This window comes from Pundamilia nyererei, unplaced genomic scaffold, assembly GCF_000239375.1.
Source record: "Pundamilia nyererei isolate P.nyererei 1_Seehausen unplaced genomic scaffold, PunNye1.0 scaffold00009, whole genome shotgun sequence".
Lineage (NCBI taxonomy): Eukaryota > Metazoa > Chordata > Actinopteri > Cichliformes > Cichlidae > Pundamilia > Pundamilia nyererei.
Window position 1 is genome coordinate 2,783,454 of NW_005187410.1, and position 18,546 is coordinate 2,801,999.

Consider the following 18,546-nt stretch of genomic DNA (forward strand, 5'->3'; position numbering starts at 1 on the left):
TGTGTGTGTGTGTGTGTGTGTGTGTGTGTGTGTGTGTGTGTGTGGGGTTTGAGTCATTTTTATGTTGCATTACTCAATCCCTACTAAGCAGGTCCTGACTTTGCCCTAATGTTTTTCAGTAAAATGTGTTACAATTTTGATTTGCTTCACTTCGTCAATGACTAGGACAGATCCAGGCTGTTGCATAACATATCAGTAAACCTCGTCTGTACTTTGTGATTGGGAAAAGGTTTTGGTGCTACATTAGATTTTGGGGGTTTGGGTTGTTTTTACTGCTCCAGAAAGGGTCACCTCTTCACAAATCTCAGCTCATATACAGTTAGATCCATATATATTTGGACACTGACATACGTTTTGTTTTTTACCTGTTTACTGAAACATATTCCAGTTATAGTTATATAATGGACATGGACATGATGTGTAGACGCTTAGCTTTCATTTGAGCGTTTCCACAATCAAATAGGATGAAGGGTTTAGAAGTTTCAGCTCTTTAACTCATTCACTGCCATTGACGTCTATAGCCGTCAATGGCAGTGAATGAGTCAATGGGTTTAACTCAATCACTGCCAATGGCTGGCAGTGAATGAGTTAACATGTGCTACTCTCTTTTTAAAGGGACCACAAGAAATTGGAAAATTGACTCAAAACTTATTTCATCGGCAGGTGTGGGCAATTCCTTTGTTATTTCATTAAGCAGATAAAAGGCCTGGAGGTGATTTGAGGTTTGGTGCTTGCATTTGAAAGATTTAGCTGTGAACAGAAAACATGCGGTCAAAGAAGCTCTCCATGCAGGTAAAACAAGTCATCCCTAAGCTGCAAAAACAGAAAAAATCCATCCAAGAAATTGCTACAGTATTATGAGTGGCAAAATCTACAGTTTGGTACATGCTGTGAAAGAAAGAAAGCACGCAAAACTCAGCAACGCAAAAAGACCCGGATGTCCACGAAAGACAACAGTGGCGGATGATCGCAGAATCATTTCCATGGTGAAGAGAAACCCCTTCATAACAACCAACCAAGTGAACAACACTCTCCAGGAGGTAGCCGTATCGATATCCAAGTCTTCAATACAGAGGGTTCACTGGAAAGTAAAAGCCACTCACGAGCCTAAAGAATAGAAAGGCTAGATTGAACTTTGCTAAAAAAACCCAAAACAAAACAAAAAAAATATATATATATTTTATAGCCAGCAGAGTTCTGGAAAAACATTCTTTGGACGGATGAGACCAAGATCAACCTCTACCAGAGTGATGGTAAGAAAAAAGCATGGAGAAGGCGTGGAAGAAGCTCATTATCCAAAGCATACCACATTATCTCTAAAAACACGGTGGAGGCAGTGTGATGGCTTGAGCGTGCATGGCTGACAGTGGCACTGGGACACTAGTGTTTATTGATGATGTGACACAGGACAGAAGCAGTCAAATGAATTCTGAAGGTAGACATACTTTCTGTTCAAATCCAGCTAATGCAGTCAAATTGATTGGGCGCCATTTCATAATACAGATGGACAATGACCTAAAATATACAGCCAAAGCAACCCAAAAGTTTATTAAACTTCTTGAATGGCCAAGTCAGTCACCTGATCTTAACCCATTTGAGCATGCATTTCACTATTTCACTTGTTGAAGACAAAACTGTGGACAGAAAGGCCCACAAATGAACAGCAACTGAAAGCTGGCAGCGCATTAAAAAGGAGGAAACCCTGAAATTAACATTTTATTTTCAGTTATGTGATTTGTCCAGTTATTTTTGAGCCCTTTACCAAGCCCCTAAGATCGCATTTGAGGGCTAGCTCATTTTGTATTGTGTCAACAAGGTTTCTTTTCAGATACCATACCTATATGTGGATTTCTTTTAAAACTGTGATACACAAGTGACAATGTAACACTGTCTGGACAGCTATGGCTCTGGGGATAGATTAGAGTAAGTTGTCCACCGATCTGAAAGTGTCTCCTACAGCTTACATGTACAAGTGACTTTTAACAAGACACTAAAACTCAAAATGTCTCTGTGTCTGTCATGTTTGAGTGTGTGTAATAAATAAATTGTTGTTTCTGTAGAACAATATGCTATAAGGATGCGTGGGTGAATGTTGCTTGCATTGTAAAGTGCTTCTACGGGTCAAGAAGACTAGCAAAGTATTACATAAATGCCAATTCACTGCTGCAGCATAAGAATAAATAGCCTAATTCTGCAATGTCTTCTATTTGTTAAGTCATTTGGATAAATAAGTACACAAGCTAGAGGAAACATTAAAGATATATATGTGTTCTTTTGCAAGGAAAAAAAAAAAGAAATACAGTCAATTTTCATGTGTTTAGATTTCAGTGTGTATGTTGACATACCAACAATAAAGCCAGCAATTCTCAAGAGGTCTTTATGTCATTATATAGTTGCTATTTCAAGGCAACACTCCATATAAATTTCTTCAACAAAAGTGAAATTTGCTCTTCTGATATGATGCCTCACATATAACAAATATAACAATATCAGACACAGAGAAATCTTCTGTCAGGGACACATCGGCATGGCCTAAATTGGGACACTGCTTCCATTTGCAAAGTGCAATTATGAGTGTTTTTAGACATCCTACTTACATGTCATCTGTAAACCAATGCAAAGCCAGCACTTCCAGACCACAGATATTTGTCACACCTACTGTAATGCGCCATCGAGCTGGTGAGGCAGAGGGGCCCAGGAGGGGAATCAAGGAATCTGTCGAATTAATACATGCAGTGAAGATTCCTCCTGTCATCTCAGCTCTCTTTTACCACTGGCTTTTAAAAGCCATTTAGAGGCAGCAACTGAACAGGACAGACAAGCTTGACAGCGACTCCTTAAAGAGCATCTGTCTCCTTTAACACTTAAATAAACTATGATACTGTCTTTTACACACGAGCTTAATTTTAATTAATGAATTGATTTGTCTTGTCAGTAAATACAGCCAAATTGCCTAAAATATGCCAGAAGCAATATATCTAAATATATATATCCTCCTATAAGACATATTGCAGGCTTTACATCACTTTGGATAACCCCTCTCTTAATTAGAAATGTGCTCAACATTATAAACCATTATAGCTTTTGATGCAGAAGAGCAGTCAGAATTATTTTTCAAGCTGTTAGGATCAAGTTGACAAACTGGAAATCTGGACTTACTTTGTTCACTCATGGGGACTTTGAAACAAGTTTGATGCATGGTGCACATTGTAAAAGGACAAAAGTTTCATGTTTCCGAGTGCCATTGCGGAACAGAAACTGTGATGGTCTATCACAGCAGGGTTTATCCAGATAACAAGCAGATGACTGCTTTTCTTTAGCTCCTTTAAACTTTTTTTGCCTCCTCCCAACAAGCAACAATTTAAATGAGCTATTTCCCGTACTAAATATATCTGCTGTTAAATTACAACTCCTTGCTGCATTTCATAAAGCAATACATGCTGGAAAAGATGTGCTTAAAAATAATGCAATAATTTATATCTTAGATAAGGAAAGAGATCTACATTTACTCCATCCACCGTGCTGCTGTAAACTACCTGACAATTGTTCATTAATGATTCCCAGTAAATTCCTTAAAATGGTAATTTGTCATCCTGTCACTTCATTTGTGACCTAAAATTCCTCACTAGAGGCATCATCAAATAAATTAATCACTACCCAGGATCCATTTCTCCCCTGTGCGTGCTATTATACCCGGCTCTCTTGTGTTTCTCTTCATTTACATATATTTAATGGCCCAGTTGTGGTTGGTTGTGCCATGCGACTTGCACAGCTCATGTCAGGTGAAATATTCCGACTGCCACAGTCTTTAACAGTGCGAACCATGTCTTGTTCATTTTCCTTGAATACCTGAAACACAGGAGAATAAAGAGAATTAAAGACATTTTATGGAACAGTAAAATCAAAAGTGCACATTTTGCAGGTTTCTGGTTGGGGAATTGCACTAATAAGATGACACACTTTTCAGAAACGCGTTATAACAGATGCATTCTTTTTTCTAAAACACACACAGCAGATCTTTAGAACATTTACACAGCTGCTTATAGCAAAAAGAAGCTCGGAAAATTAAATACATACGTTATCTACACAATTTAGTTTTATTTAATTGCATCTCATTACAGCACATGTGTACAGTACATTACCCACCAGACAGATTGCTTTGTTGTGTGCCTTGGCAAAATTATGAGGTTCAGCGTGAAGCTATGATCACAGACAGGACTGAAATACAAAAAATGCTAATTTCAGCACTAAAATGGCCAAAGAAAGATCACAGTGAGATTCAATTTATCATTGTTCCAAATTTTATTAAGCTGTGCAGAAAGAGAAAATTTAGCTACTCTTTGATTAACATGAAATCATAGCCTCTCAGCATCTTGAGAACATCATCTGCTCAGTTAATTACCTTTTTTTTTTTTAATAGGATATTCTATCAGCCAACCAAAATTTATGTTTAGTTTATGTGCCGAATTTCATCACATTTCCAAAATGGAGGCATCTTGTAGTTTTTCATACATCATGCTCAAAGCTGTTTGTTTATGTTTAATCCGTTAAAAGTGTTATGAAAGCTTCAAGATTAAAAGTGTTTAAAACTGTTTAAAAGTGTTGTTTTTTTTACATTCTCTTAGGGGTGCATGCAAATATATTCAATTGTTTTCTGATTTTTTTTGACAGATAAAAAACAGCCCAATTATTTTTATGAGCTGAGAGCTTGTCATGTTTTGAACTTCCATCCTCATTAAGGGTCCCTAACACCAGAGGACATGTGAATGTGCTAGGAGCACTACCAGAGAAAACAACAACCCCATGTTGCCAAAAGGATCCTCTCTCGCCCAGCCACCCTGTTAGAACCTCACAGCCTGTTTCAAATGAAATTAGCATAATTAAGAATTAACATGCATTAATTGTGATGCTTAATGCAAACTGAAGCTAAATGTGTCACTTACTGTAGATAAGCTGCTAAATGCTTTGTCACCTCCTCAGTAGTGCTTTGGGTGGCAGAAACTCTTTGGCCGACAACTACTGTAGGCAGATGCAAGACCAGAATATTACACATTGCATGCTCTTTATTACAAAGTACAGTTTACTTTTTCAATTTTTCTCCTCTACTTGATGTGATGCCCCTGTTTGCATGCTTTTTGGGGTTGCTGTGCCAAGCCAAGTTGTGTAAAGGCTTCTGCTACTTTTATGTCTGATAATCCTACTTAGGCTCTTCTTGAGCAGGCCCCACTTCTCTCCATATACGGAACATTGGAGTGGGTAAAAAAAGAGACTTTCAGCAAGCAGTCAGCCACTTGTAACAGAAAAGAACATTAACATTACATTTGGAATTTATTATCAGGCACACATCATTTTATGTCATGAAGTGATCCAAAAATATTTTAATTTCCAAGTCTTTTTTTTTCTTCTTCCAACAGATGGCGCTGTGCTCCATTTGCCTTGATGACCCTTCACCTCCCATCTTGTGTAGCTGAACATGAATCACAGTTTTTGACAGGTAAATAAACAAAGATCCATTCGGTTGTAAAGACTGGCTGGCATGCTTGTATTTTAAAAGAAAAAAAAAAAAAAATCAAGCAGCGTATTGATCAAGGACGTTTGTGATGTTGCAGAGATGGATTTATGACAAAGGAAGAAGAGACTTATGAAGTGCTGATTGGTGTAACCAGGACTCAACCTGGCAATAAAGTCTGGCATTTGGAGAGTACAGAGTGTGCGGAGGGTCATGCTGTACTTTGCCACTTTGAGTGGTTGTGGAGCTGTCCTTTTGGCTCTTGCTCTGTGGTCTGTCAGATGGAAGACTGATGAAAGAATGATCAAGGGAGATCAAAAAGATTTTTCCCGAAACCTCAAAAATGGCTGATGTACCAAACCTGTAACACTGCTGGATATTTTTCTGCAGGAGTTTAGTGTGGAAGTGCTCTGTGGACATTGCTGTTTTTAGATTGCTTTCATTTAAAACATGATATAGGCAACAAATTGCAATAGGGTGTACTGTGGCATGGGGATACTGTTGGAGTACTGTGTTTAGCTGGTTGTAATTCCTTGTATATTTTTATATTTTAAGTTTACAATAAGGTGACCCAACAGTCCCAATAGCTGTTGGATAGATTGCTCTGAATTATTTTAAAGACATGCATGGTACCCAGGAAGATAAAGTGGTATCCAGACTATTTAGTGCAGCCAGGTTCATTTTGGGTTTTACATGAAGTGTCTCAACAGTCATGAAATGCCATAACATGCTGACATACTAAACTATTAGGATTTTGAACACTGTAATCATTATCAATTACCTTTTAACATATTAGCCCAGTGACTGTAAGGAGAGCTTTACCTTCTAAGTAGTTTTTTTTAGTGTTAAATAACTTCATTTATCCAAACTGCTGACAGTATCACTATTTCAGTTATTTAATCTGTGAATTTTTTCAGGAGCGATGTAACCAGTGTATAAAACTTCATAGTTAGTGCATGACTTTTCTTTGCAAAACTACCATTCTATACCTTTATTTTGCAAAAACTACATCTTTCTCATCCACTGCACTACTGAATGTTTTCTCTTTTCGTACAAAGGAGAGGAGCTGTATATGTTTGCAAAGAGCTGGGTGGTTTTTTTTTTAACATTAATCTAGATTTAATATACATTCCAAAATGCATTTTCCCTATTAATTAAAAGTAAACCATGTATTGTATGGTACATTATCCCTCTAACGGCCCCATGTGGAGATTATGAAGTGGAAAACTAATGGTGCAGACTTTAGCATTTGGGTTTTGTCATTTACATATCTGTAAGGGGATGTCGATGTATGTGCAAATAAGCAGAACTTTGTGTCCCGTGCTTTCTCTGCCGCCACCTTTGTCCTCCCCTTCCCCTCCCCAGTTTACAGAGGAAGTCAAAGAAGAAGTGTTGCCTCTCTCCCCTCAGCTAGAGAAGGTAATGAGATTCTGTGCACCCTCTATTACGAGGAGGATGAGAAATCTGATTATTAAGGAGAGGCATGTGGCAGTAAGAAAAATCTGTTTGTTTTTTTTCTTATTGTATCACCCCAAGAAACAAAGGTGACCCCCATGTTCCATTCATTAAATCTTGCCTCCTCTAATTTATCAAGGTAAACTATCACAGTTTCTGCTGAGCTAATCAGAAATGGGAAAACTTGTTAGGTGTGCCTCAAAAGGACACATCGCAGGATTTGGATATCACTTCACATACTGAGTAGGGCCTAATTCATGCTTCCTATTGCACAATATATGTTTTTTGGACATTTGCATGCGCGCATTGTGCATTTTTTTCCACACAGGATACCTTAGGACAATGAGAATGAATTATGACCTCCATAACAGAACAAGTGTAATTATTTCAAGGACACAGAGTTGCTGCAGGTGTGTCTTCTGATGCAAATATCACAGAAAATAGAATTTTTTTTGCGGTATATTGTGAGCCCACACTTATTGTTATTTATGGTAAGATTTCAATACCCAGGGACTGCAAAATTGAATTTAGCCACGAGAGAGGCAGAGAGAGAGGGATTCACAACAGAATCGTTATTACTGTTTGTGTTAATATTCGTCAAATATGTCATTCTCGTGCGCTTAAAGAATAATTGTGTTAATGTGCTACAAATAATGTGAACTATGTTTGTAGATTAAAAAAATATTGTCTGTGGTCCCTGCATGAGACACGCATGTATCAAAACAATGTGCAAAACATAAGGTTCTGCTTTAAAAAAAAAAAGCATGCCCCTTGAAGTAAAAAGGAGGAGAATCTCATTTTTTATGGTCCGAGAGTTGTTAAGAGCTATTTAGAGCTCTTTGGTGTGAGGGGGTTTTACCTTTGAGAGATGTGAAAAATGTCCCACCCATCAGCTAAGCTGAGTCATTGCTGTATGCCTAAACAGCAACGACTCCTGCACGTCCCTCCTCACAAATGTCACATGAGCTTATGTCAGGCAGCACTTGTGGCAAAGGCACTATACGGGGAAACAAATTAAACTGATTAGTTTACACAAGAAAGTGATCTATTTGCTAAGGAAGAGGGTACAGGTGTAAAACCAAACCTATGGTGCAGGTTTTCACTGACTCTTGTTCCCTCGCTGGTAGGAAATTACTATGTGTTTAATTTATTTCAGAAAATGTAAAAATGATAGGCTTTTCTAACTTTCTAATCTGTAATAAACACAGTCTAATAGGCATATTTTTAATCCTATTGTGAGCCGATTAGACGCATGAATTCTGCAGGAGCCAGTGAGAAATTGGTATTTATTACTGAACTTGTAATCACACCACCAACCTGTCTCTGCAGCCCCTTGCCTTCTGACTAAGGCCGTGATGTGCACAGCAGGCTCACAAAGCTGCAGCCCCGGTTCAAATGACCCAGCTTAGCAAGCATGGCTGCTGTGACCCTCACATGACAAAGCCCCTGTGTAATTAATATGCACAGTGAAATGCTCCCTGCACAGCCACTAAAGCGATTGGAATCGTGCACAGGAAACATGTAATGGTGGATTCTCCATGGTGCATGGTTTAGTCAAGTGGCATCTGATTGCGAGCAAGTTCTTTTTTCTTTCCCGTTTTTTTTTTTTCCTTTTAACGTGCCTTAAGATTGAGATTAAGACTTTCTCCTCAAAGATGCAAATTAATCTTTAAAACTGGACATTTCCCAACATGGGGAGCTCAGTGGGGTGACGCTCCAGCCCACCGAGTTCATTTTAATCCCTATGGGCAATTATACTTTCAAATGATATCCCGAAGTTAAATCATGTTCACACTTAATTCATTTAAACACTACATTTTAGGCATGAAAGTCTCCTTGTCCTCCTCAAGACAAAACTGTTGTTTAATAGGATACAGTAGCCTCAGTGATAAGGATAGTTATGCTTTGTGCTGTTGATTAATTATGTGTTCTTTTTATTTTGTTGTTTATGTTCGTGTATGTGTGTGGGAGGCTAGATAAGGCAGATGATCAGACAGTACGGCACTCGGATGACATTTCTTTGTCTTTTCATATTTGGCTGATGGGATCGCATGTGTGAGCGCTGGCTTTATAGGCTTATTGTAAAAATAGCCAAATCAAAGATGGGCAGGGTCAGCAAACAGAGTTAGCCTTAATGCGGCTGCAACTCTTCCCTCAAATCCAGATGTGCGATTTTGATTAAGGATGTCATTCCCCTTATGAGAAAGGGAAAACAAATTGATTCTGGATGCTGCTTAAATGTTTATTGGCGTGGTCACTACGGTATCCGCAGAAGTACCGTAGCTGTATTTTTTTTTCCTAATTCAGAGTTAATTAATGATATGTGTGGACTATTGTTCCTCATTTTATAATGAATACATTACTGTACTGTCACTGACTCCATTGTGACAAATAGGTGGGTGGATGGATATAAAAAACATACATTGGTGGCTGCCAAGGGGTTAGATTTTGAATTAATTGAGGGAAATGAATTCAGTAGTAATAGGCCCTGACAGCAGACTGTGGCAGTTGTGATGGCAATGATTGATTGCTGATGCACACGCAGGCTTATGACAAACAATGCTTGTTTTGCACCTGATGTATTTTAAACCCTACTTGTGTGTTCATTAAAAATAAATACATAAAGTGACAAATAAATATACAGATTTAATTAATGACAATATGAAAATGTGTTCTTTCCTAGATTTGGAGTCTTTTTTTTAAGGCATCCTTTGCTGTTGTTGCTGTGAAGATAGTGTATAGTACTAAGCTGAGTGCTTTCAGGGAGGCGGACTGGCCACCTCTATCTCTGACCCATTTGAGAGAGGGAGCCCTATCACAGCTCTCATCACGCTCTTGTAGTCAGAGCCTTCTGACAGCGGCGTAATGCTGATCAGATAGCTGTGTGGAGTCATTGCTTACATGTGTCACAACCACAGTCCATGATCATGTCAGAGTCATGCTGGGCGCCAGAGCCAGGCTCAGGGCTCAGTGGACCTGGCTGGTTTTGCAGCTGACATTTCCCCAGCATGACCAAGCTAGTCGAGCTCCAGTCACAGCCCCAGCTAATGCGCCTTTCATGGGCCCCGCAGCTCAGCGCTGGCAGCTGGAACGTGGGGGCACAGGTGCTGCCAGTCCCTGTTAGCTTTACAGTACCTCCCGGTGAGTCATAAACAATCCCAGCACGTGTCGACTCTGATACCTCTGCTTATTAGAAGTGTAATGAATACAGCACAAGTCTTTTGTGTGCGCAACTGTGATGGTGTTAGTCGAAGTAAAGTCCTGCCTTCTCTGCCTTTGATCGTTTTCAACCAGCAGCAGCAACAGTTCTGTGGAATCACGATAAATTTGACATTGTCAGTCAAATTTTGACAAAGTAGTTAGATTAGATGGCGCTGCTGCCACTTCATTTAATGTGAATTGCTACTTTTGGATGTCACATGCTTTGCCGTTGCTTTAAAGGGCACATACTGATGGTTGTTGTTAATACAGCTAAACAGAGACTTGTGAAACATTCTTGTGAAACCAGATTGATTTATTGGTTCTTTGTGCTGGACACGATTATCTTCTTACTCTGGGGATCAGCCAGCTTCCCAAACAGATCTGGGTCCTGCCATGCAGTCATGACAGCTAAATTGCTTCACTCAAGAGGTTGTCCCCCCGTCCCTTTTACCATAGCCACTTGCAACTAGAGAGATATGTTATAATTGTGCCCAGAGGAACTTGTAAGCTATATTGTGAATCTCTTTCTCTTCCAGAGCACAGTCCTTTGTGGCATCTAAAACTGGGAGGAGGAGGAGGGCAGGAGATGTATTCCCTCTTTGTACGAAGCAATATTGGATCACAGTTTCATAAAGTAGAACACCGTTTAGAATCACTTATTTTCTCTAGAGCTTTGTTTTTCCTCTCATGGCAAATCTACTGTACTTGCTCGGCGGATTGTATTAGTGCTAACAGTCGACATAGTTCGTGAAAATGATAAAAAGCCCAGGTCTTGTTTAATTATTCATAAAAACTTGTTGCAATTTAAAGCTGTATTTCAGGGGTTTACCCCCTTTTCTGTGAGAAACTACCAGCTTTCGAAGTGATGTCTTTTTCACATCCCTGAGCATTTTTAAGTGCAGGTGAACACGTTGCTAGGAAGACAGAAGTAAGAAGGATCTATAAATGGCTTCTACTCCTTTGGTGTCTGCAGTGGAGGTGGTGCAGGGGAGGGAAAGGGTTACTCACTGACCATTAGTGTGCTCAAGTGCAGTACATTCTATGGCCTGTCAACTCCTCGACTAATGTGTGAGGAAATATCTCTATTTTCTCCCTCAGTGAAAATTACCTGGTCTGACATGACTAAGAGTACGCAATGTTTAGACATTTTCTTTCCTTTTTTTGTAGTCTTTCTTTTTTTCTTTTTTTTCTTTAGAAAAGGTGTCATGTTAAAAATGGTGACATTTCGTTTTAAATAAATAGCAATTAATATCCTAGAGAAATGAGAATTAAATGCAAAATTAATCGAAATATTGAAGTTTTTTCAAACATCTTTCCTTTCAATGCTGCAGTTGCAGTTGCTGTATATTGTAGTAATCAGAGCAACTAATAAAAACATAAATACAAGCTATGACAAAAGAGCTGTTTAGTTCTCTCCAACAAACTCCTGCCATAGGTAAAGCCACTGTATTTGACTCTTTACAGGCTAACAAGTTGGAAAAACAGCCAATTATCCTCTTCTTTATGTTGGTACTTTCTTACTGCTGTGTTTTTCTCCCAGTTAGATCATAGAACAGGGAGGTTCTTGGAAAAAAAAAACATACTACATCCTCATCACATGATCATCGCGAACAACAATTGTCTCTAAGTAATGCTGAGTGGTACGTAACTAACAAATGAGCCTCTCCATGTTTGTATGTTGAGTTAAGAGGTGCCGAGTGGCGAACAGAGTTACGTGTTCAGGGGTTTTAACCCCTGCTGTTCCTGTCTGTCCAACATCCCCACCGCCACCTACCTCACCCTCTCGCCCCCGCCCGAGCCCCCTCTGTTTTCTCAGCGCTCCGTTTCTTCATAGAGCCAATACAAACAGCATTATTTATGCTCGGCAAAAACACTCCTTAATTACTCATGAACTGGCACACGCTCCAGAGTCCGCCGCTCCCTACCTCCCACCAACAGCCATTAAACACTCCCTAAAAGCTCGCTATTTGATATTAGCACACTTGAGCCTTTGAGAAGAAATAAAAAAAATAAATCTGCGAGTGATTTACATATGCACAGCAGCTGATATTTATACTTGGCGGCATGTCCCTGAAGGGCTTGTCTTATTACCTCCATCCTCGGGTCCTTGCACTGAGACCAGGAAGGAAGGCAGGTGATTAATTCTGTACTCATGAGAAGCCAACAAGAGAAGGTTTTTTTTTTTCTCCTTCTTCTTCTTTCTCTTGCTCCTTTTTTTGGAAAACATTTGTTCTCTTTATTTTATGGTTTCCTTTGCCTTTTTATTTTCATATCTAATTTTATTGTTCCCTTTTATAAAAGTTTACATGTGATTAAGTGGTAATGTGGTTTAGGTACACGGTGCACTGCATGTAGATGATGTTTTATCCACTAATAAACAGCTGTTTAACTTTTTTTAGATGTTTTATGCTGGACAATTAACCTGCTCTGCAAATCTCTGTAAAGATGATTATGTTTTTACACGTTTCAGAGCACGACAGTTGTGGAGACACTCTTGAGCAGTTGTGTAGAGCACATGATGTATTTGTACTTTGTCACAACACTAAGAAGAAAGTTGTCATTAGGCTTCTTGTTGCATTACAGTAACATATTTCATCCTAATGAGCTCTCAACCATCCCTTAGCGAAGTTATATTTAAATAAAATTCCTGTGCCGGATGTATGAAGTCTTTTTTTTTTTTTTACAATGATCCAGCTTTAAAGTTTATTAATTGATCATACAGATACTCTCAGATATATTGACAATGATGTCAAAGGCACACTCTTTACAGCACCTGCTCACAAGCTCACCCAGCAAATAATCCAGTAGTATTTTTTATGCTTGCAGTTTAATTACCTGCACATCTTACTTCTAAAAAGCTGGCCAACCATTGAGCCAGATTATTATTATTTAAACCACCGAAACATAAATAAAATGTTCAACTTTGTCTCTAATTACAACATCAGATTGAAACGATAAAGCTATCAACTGCTCGCTCAGTGTGTTTAAAATCCTGCTGTCTAATTACTGCTTTAGTCCCATATCCCTATGACATGGCAGTGATAGATCATTATTTTTCCCTGCAATTTGTTATATTCTTTGCAATATAATTGGATCAGATTAATTATGATGATTAATGGATTCTTAGATTTCTGTGTGTGACCATTAATAGTAGAGGTTTAAAACAGGCAACACGTGCAAATTTAAACCACCAAAGCACAGTGGAGCTGCTTCTTGAACCTCTTTCTTCATCAAATGTGGTTGTTGTTTATTCTGAATGTTTTAAAATTGTATTGTGCTAATTTTGGGGGGGGGGCTACAAAAAAAGATTTTCCCTCATGTCTTGCAAGCATTGTATTAGTCCGTCAGCATCACTTGGTTTACTGCTGCATAATTTTAAAAAGGGACAGTAGTACTTTTGAGTTAAATTTCAATTTCAAGTTTATAACATGATAGTTTATTAATGAGAACTGAAACTGTTATCCAGTGCCCTAAATCTATATCATGGCTGCAATTTAGCTCTTCCAAAAAATACTGTCCAGTTATGGTGGACGGACAGTAGTCAATTCCCTGTGCATGGGAATGGCTCATTAACGGGGCGAGGCGAGCAGCGTGCGTTTGTATATGGCTGCCGTTGGTCGACGTGCAGAATGGATTTATGGTGTCACTCAGCCCTGGAGAACGACTAATGAGGGTGCGCAGGCTAGCAGCGTCCGAGTGGGGTAATTCCACCCACCATCCATCCAGCAGAGGGGGGTTGGAGCGAGGGGGATGGGGGAGTTGTGGAAGGAGGACACATCCCTCATTACGTGAGTGTCTCAGGAGCTTTCTTTAATATTTTAATAAATAACATCAGCCCAACAAGAAATTAATGAATAGTATCATTAATAATGAGCCCCAGCCTTGTAGTGATAGGACAGATATTAAATTGAACCTATGTGGGGAGATCTCCTGAGACTCAGGATTTTTCCAGCAGCAAACAAGGCCAGTGAATGAGGCAGCCGTCCCTCCGTGCCAACAGCTTTTACAACAGGTTGAAAGTAATAAAGGAGGATTTTCCCAGCGATAGAGTTAAGCCCTAGGAAATCTGCTCATGTAGATCGCTATGAAAGGCACAGCCAAATGTGATCCTTAATTAAACTTTAATCAAGATAATTCTGTTTGCAGGAGAAGTATTTTAAAAAAGGTGTCCCCAGCCCCCTGTTTCCATCCAGTCAACCTTCCTGCTTTGTGTTGTAGAGGTCATAACCCCACTTATGTGCTTTTTAAACTTGTGTGTGTTTGTTTGTTTGTTCAGTTTGTTTTCATTTGCAAAGCCTGGTATTGTGTCTTTCTATGGTTTCGCTTTAGCTTTACATTTGTCAGGATTTGATATTGTCTTTCTTTGTTTGGTCTTAGAACGTTTTGCCACCCCCACCCAACATTAGGAGGGAAACCAAATGCTCTTCTCTGCTAGAATTAAAAATTAGCCGAGTTATTATAATACACTGTGCCTATGCAGCATACATTTCAAAACTGTGTAAGACTGACATCTGAAGAAAATAAACTTCTTTCAATTTTTAGGCCTGACAGGTTCAAAACTCTTTAATGAACAAGCTGAAGAAGCCGGCTACACCAGACTTTTTACATTGCAGCGATCATGTGTGAGTAATGGCATTTGTTTTGCATCTTCCAAATGCTATTATTACTGATAGAAAAGTATTAATTTTTGTACAGATATCTTTTCATTGTAATTTATGCCACTTTTTAGCTACTAAATCTCAGTTATGCCTATCTTATTAACATACTACACAAATGGTTTGGTAGCTATGCAACAACTTATCTTAAAGGTAAAATACATTAATTTACACAGAGCAGATTTAGGTCATGCCATATTCATTTACATAATAGTATGCATTATCATAGCAGATAGACTACAGTATGAGGCAAAGTGCTTACACTTAATCATTGGCGTGTTACCTTATTACATGAAAAGTTAATGTATGTTTGTTGGATTCTCTAATGTGTACAGTATGTATTCTTTTCCACTTGCCTGCTAAAAGATGATAATACACACTGAGACTACAGTAGTGTCTTGTGTTAGCTAGTTTTGGGGGAATTCTTTTAGATTTTTTTAAAGCTGTATATCACAAGATCATATTCATATAGTTTTATTTGGGTTTTTCTTTTATAACATTTTCACCGTTCCACTGGTTTAAATATGATTATGTCAGAGCACTTTGTATTAAACCAGAAAAGTTGTGACAGCTTTTTAAAAATCAATATAAATGGAAAACAATGATACTCAAATAACTTACATCATATATTCATTTAAAAACACTAAAAAACATTTTTTTAATCTTCAAACTGAAAAATGTAATTGCTCTTGAAAACTGTTATTTTGTTATTTTTAATTAGGACAATGGCATATTGTTCCATCTACTGTGTTGCATGAGCTCATTGGAAAAAATGCTAAATGCTTTTCCCTTTTTTAAAAACAAAATATAATGTAAGGTGCCCATTAGTTTCAGGCCTCCGGTCCCTGTGTTTATTTTTATAACAGAATATGGTTTAGTGTTTTCTTGCAGAAATAAGCAAGGCCTTCCAGAAGCCTACGGTGCTTCAAACCATGTAAATACTGTTCAGTGTTTAGGGGCAAATTTCCATAACATTTATACTAATGGACTTTCATACCATTACAGTTACTGGCCTTTGAAGTATGAGTTCATAACAGACTGAATACAGTAATCATGATTTCTTGAAACCGTTTCAAATATGAATTTATCAAACCAAAACACAGTTTTATCTCCATTTTAAAGAGTTTGGGCATTTCTCACCCTGCTTCTACAAAGAAACATACTTTCTGGTGGTCCATTGTCACAAGGGGTCACAGCAGGAGTTTTACAAATCTCATAAACCCTTATTTTATTTACAATAAAAAACACATGTTTTTTAAATGTTTGAACTGAGAAAATTTACCAGTTTAAAAATAAGTAATTTAATGACAACATAAAGTTGGGATGGGGCAACAGAAGAAAAAACAGTTGGAGGAACATTTTCAGGTCATTAAGTTAATTGGCAACAGGTCGGTAACATGATTTGGCAGAAATAAATAACTTAAAGAGGCAGAGTTTGACATAAGGAAAGATGAGAAGAGGTATGCCGATCTGCAAAAAAAAGTGCATCTACAAATTGTGAAACAATCTGAGAGTTCCTCGGTGTATGTGAAGACTTTGATTATCTATCTAATTAAAAGATTCTGAGGAGCTGGAGAAATCTCTATGCACAAAGGACAGGCCAAAAATCTATACCGGATGCTTGTGATTTTTGGGCCTTGAGGCAGCGCTGCATTGAAAACAGTCACAATTCCGTAATGGAAATCACTGCGTGGGCTCAGGAACACTTCCAGGAATCACCATCTGTGAACACAGTTCATCATTCAATCCACAAATGCAGGTTAAGAAGAAGCCACATGTAAACATGAACCGGAGACCAAAAGTTAATTTAACTTGGATACATTGGAAAAATTCACTGTGGTAAGACAACTTGAAACTTGAAATTCTTTTTGGAAAAACATCGACATCGCATTTTTCTGGACTAAAGAGTAGACGGGATCATCAAGCTTATCAGCACCCGATTCAAAAACCTACATCTCTGATGTTATTGGATGGCCATTAGTGCGCATGGAATTGGCAGTTTGCACATCTGGAAAAGCACCATCAGTGTTGAAGGGTACATACAGGTTTAAAAAGCAACATAGATGGCTTCTTTTTTAGGGGAATGCCTTCCAGGTTTAAGCAAGACAATGCATCTGTTACAACAGGATGTCTTTGCGGTTATTGACTGTTGATCAGCTAGGATCCTATAACAAGAATCAATCATTTTTGTAGTGTTTCAATTAGTTTTTTTTCTTTTTTTTCAATTTTTTTGCTGTTTCTTTAGAATGCTCAAATCTGTTTTTGGATGATGCCCATTAGACGATTGCAGAGAGCAACCTTCAGAAAACTGAAACTTCAACACTTTCTCATGAATATTTGACTATTTGGTCTGTGAACAGGTGGTCACTGTTTCCAGTTAATTAATTCAATGGCATTTTTACTACCTCTGACTTGTTTATTGCAATTTCATATCAAATATACATTATCAATTTAATTCCTGTTTTTTTTTTTCTTACTAAAGAACGACTTTGTCTAAGAAGCTTTAATTAGTCATACGGAATTTCTCCCATGTGTAGTTTTGCTATGAATTGATCTATTTGAAGGTGAAGTCATTGCTAGCTTGAAACACCACTTTCAAAGTATTTTGCCAGCCCTGTAGATTTAGCAGCAAACGGTGTCTACTAACATAAGTTATAGAAAGTATTTATAAGCCTGTGCAACAGTTTACAGCCTCATGTCTGTTCTTTATGTTGCTTAGAGCCTGAAGATCTTCAGTGTTTAGTCCTTTTTTCTTGCTTATAAAGACTTTATTTTCAGCTTCTTTGTTTTTAAGGATGTTACATATGACAGGTAAAGAAATCCATGAATTTCTTACAGTTTTGTGTTTTAAAAAATGATTCTTAAATTATTGATAATCTTTAACAGACTGATGAACACCATCCATGATTACTTTTAAAAGCCTTAATCAGATGCTTTTGTCTGATAAACTAGGTTTTTCTTAGCATTACACAACTTTTTCTGCCCGTGTCCCAGTTTTTTTTTTAAGTTTGCTGCAGGCATCAGTTTTGCTTGGTGTAAATTAAAAATGTAGATATTTGAATTTCAACGCAACTGTTTCCTTTCTTGGAAACAAAAATCTTTATTACATATTGACTTTATGGCACAGTAATAGAGCTTTAATTAAATATTCTTGTAGTTTTGAATTTTTCTTTTGAGCTAATACAACCAAACAGACACCTTTGAAAGTGCTGAGTTTTTTCTTGGAAATTTGGCTTGCCATTTCCGTTCTGTTTGGACCATATGTCCCTGCCACCTACAATATTTATTCATTCCCCACTGTATAAGAAAAATACCAGTTTTTCCTTCATAATGAAAAGTGGATTACTGTGAATCACAGGAAAGCATCGCCAGCTGTCACAGAGAAATGAGACCATGCTGGCCAGTGTCTATGATGATTAAAAAACACATTTAGGAATTAATGATTAATTAGCTCGTATTTGTTTCTATGAAAAGCAGCAGTGGAACTGGTCAGTATAAGGTTATTAATGATCATATAAATAGTTCACAATGTTTATTATTAGTAACATTTGTTCAACAGGTGGAAGTAAAAGTTTGGAAAACAAGAAATTGCACTGTATTTCTATACCGAAGTGTGGTTCAAAGATATTGATGAGAAGCTGTCCTGGTGTGTAGTGTGTAAAAAGGGACAGTGCTACTTCAGAGTTAAAGAAAAAAACAAAACAAAAACGCTGCAGTCTTCACCAC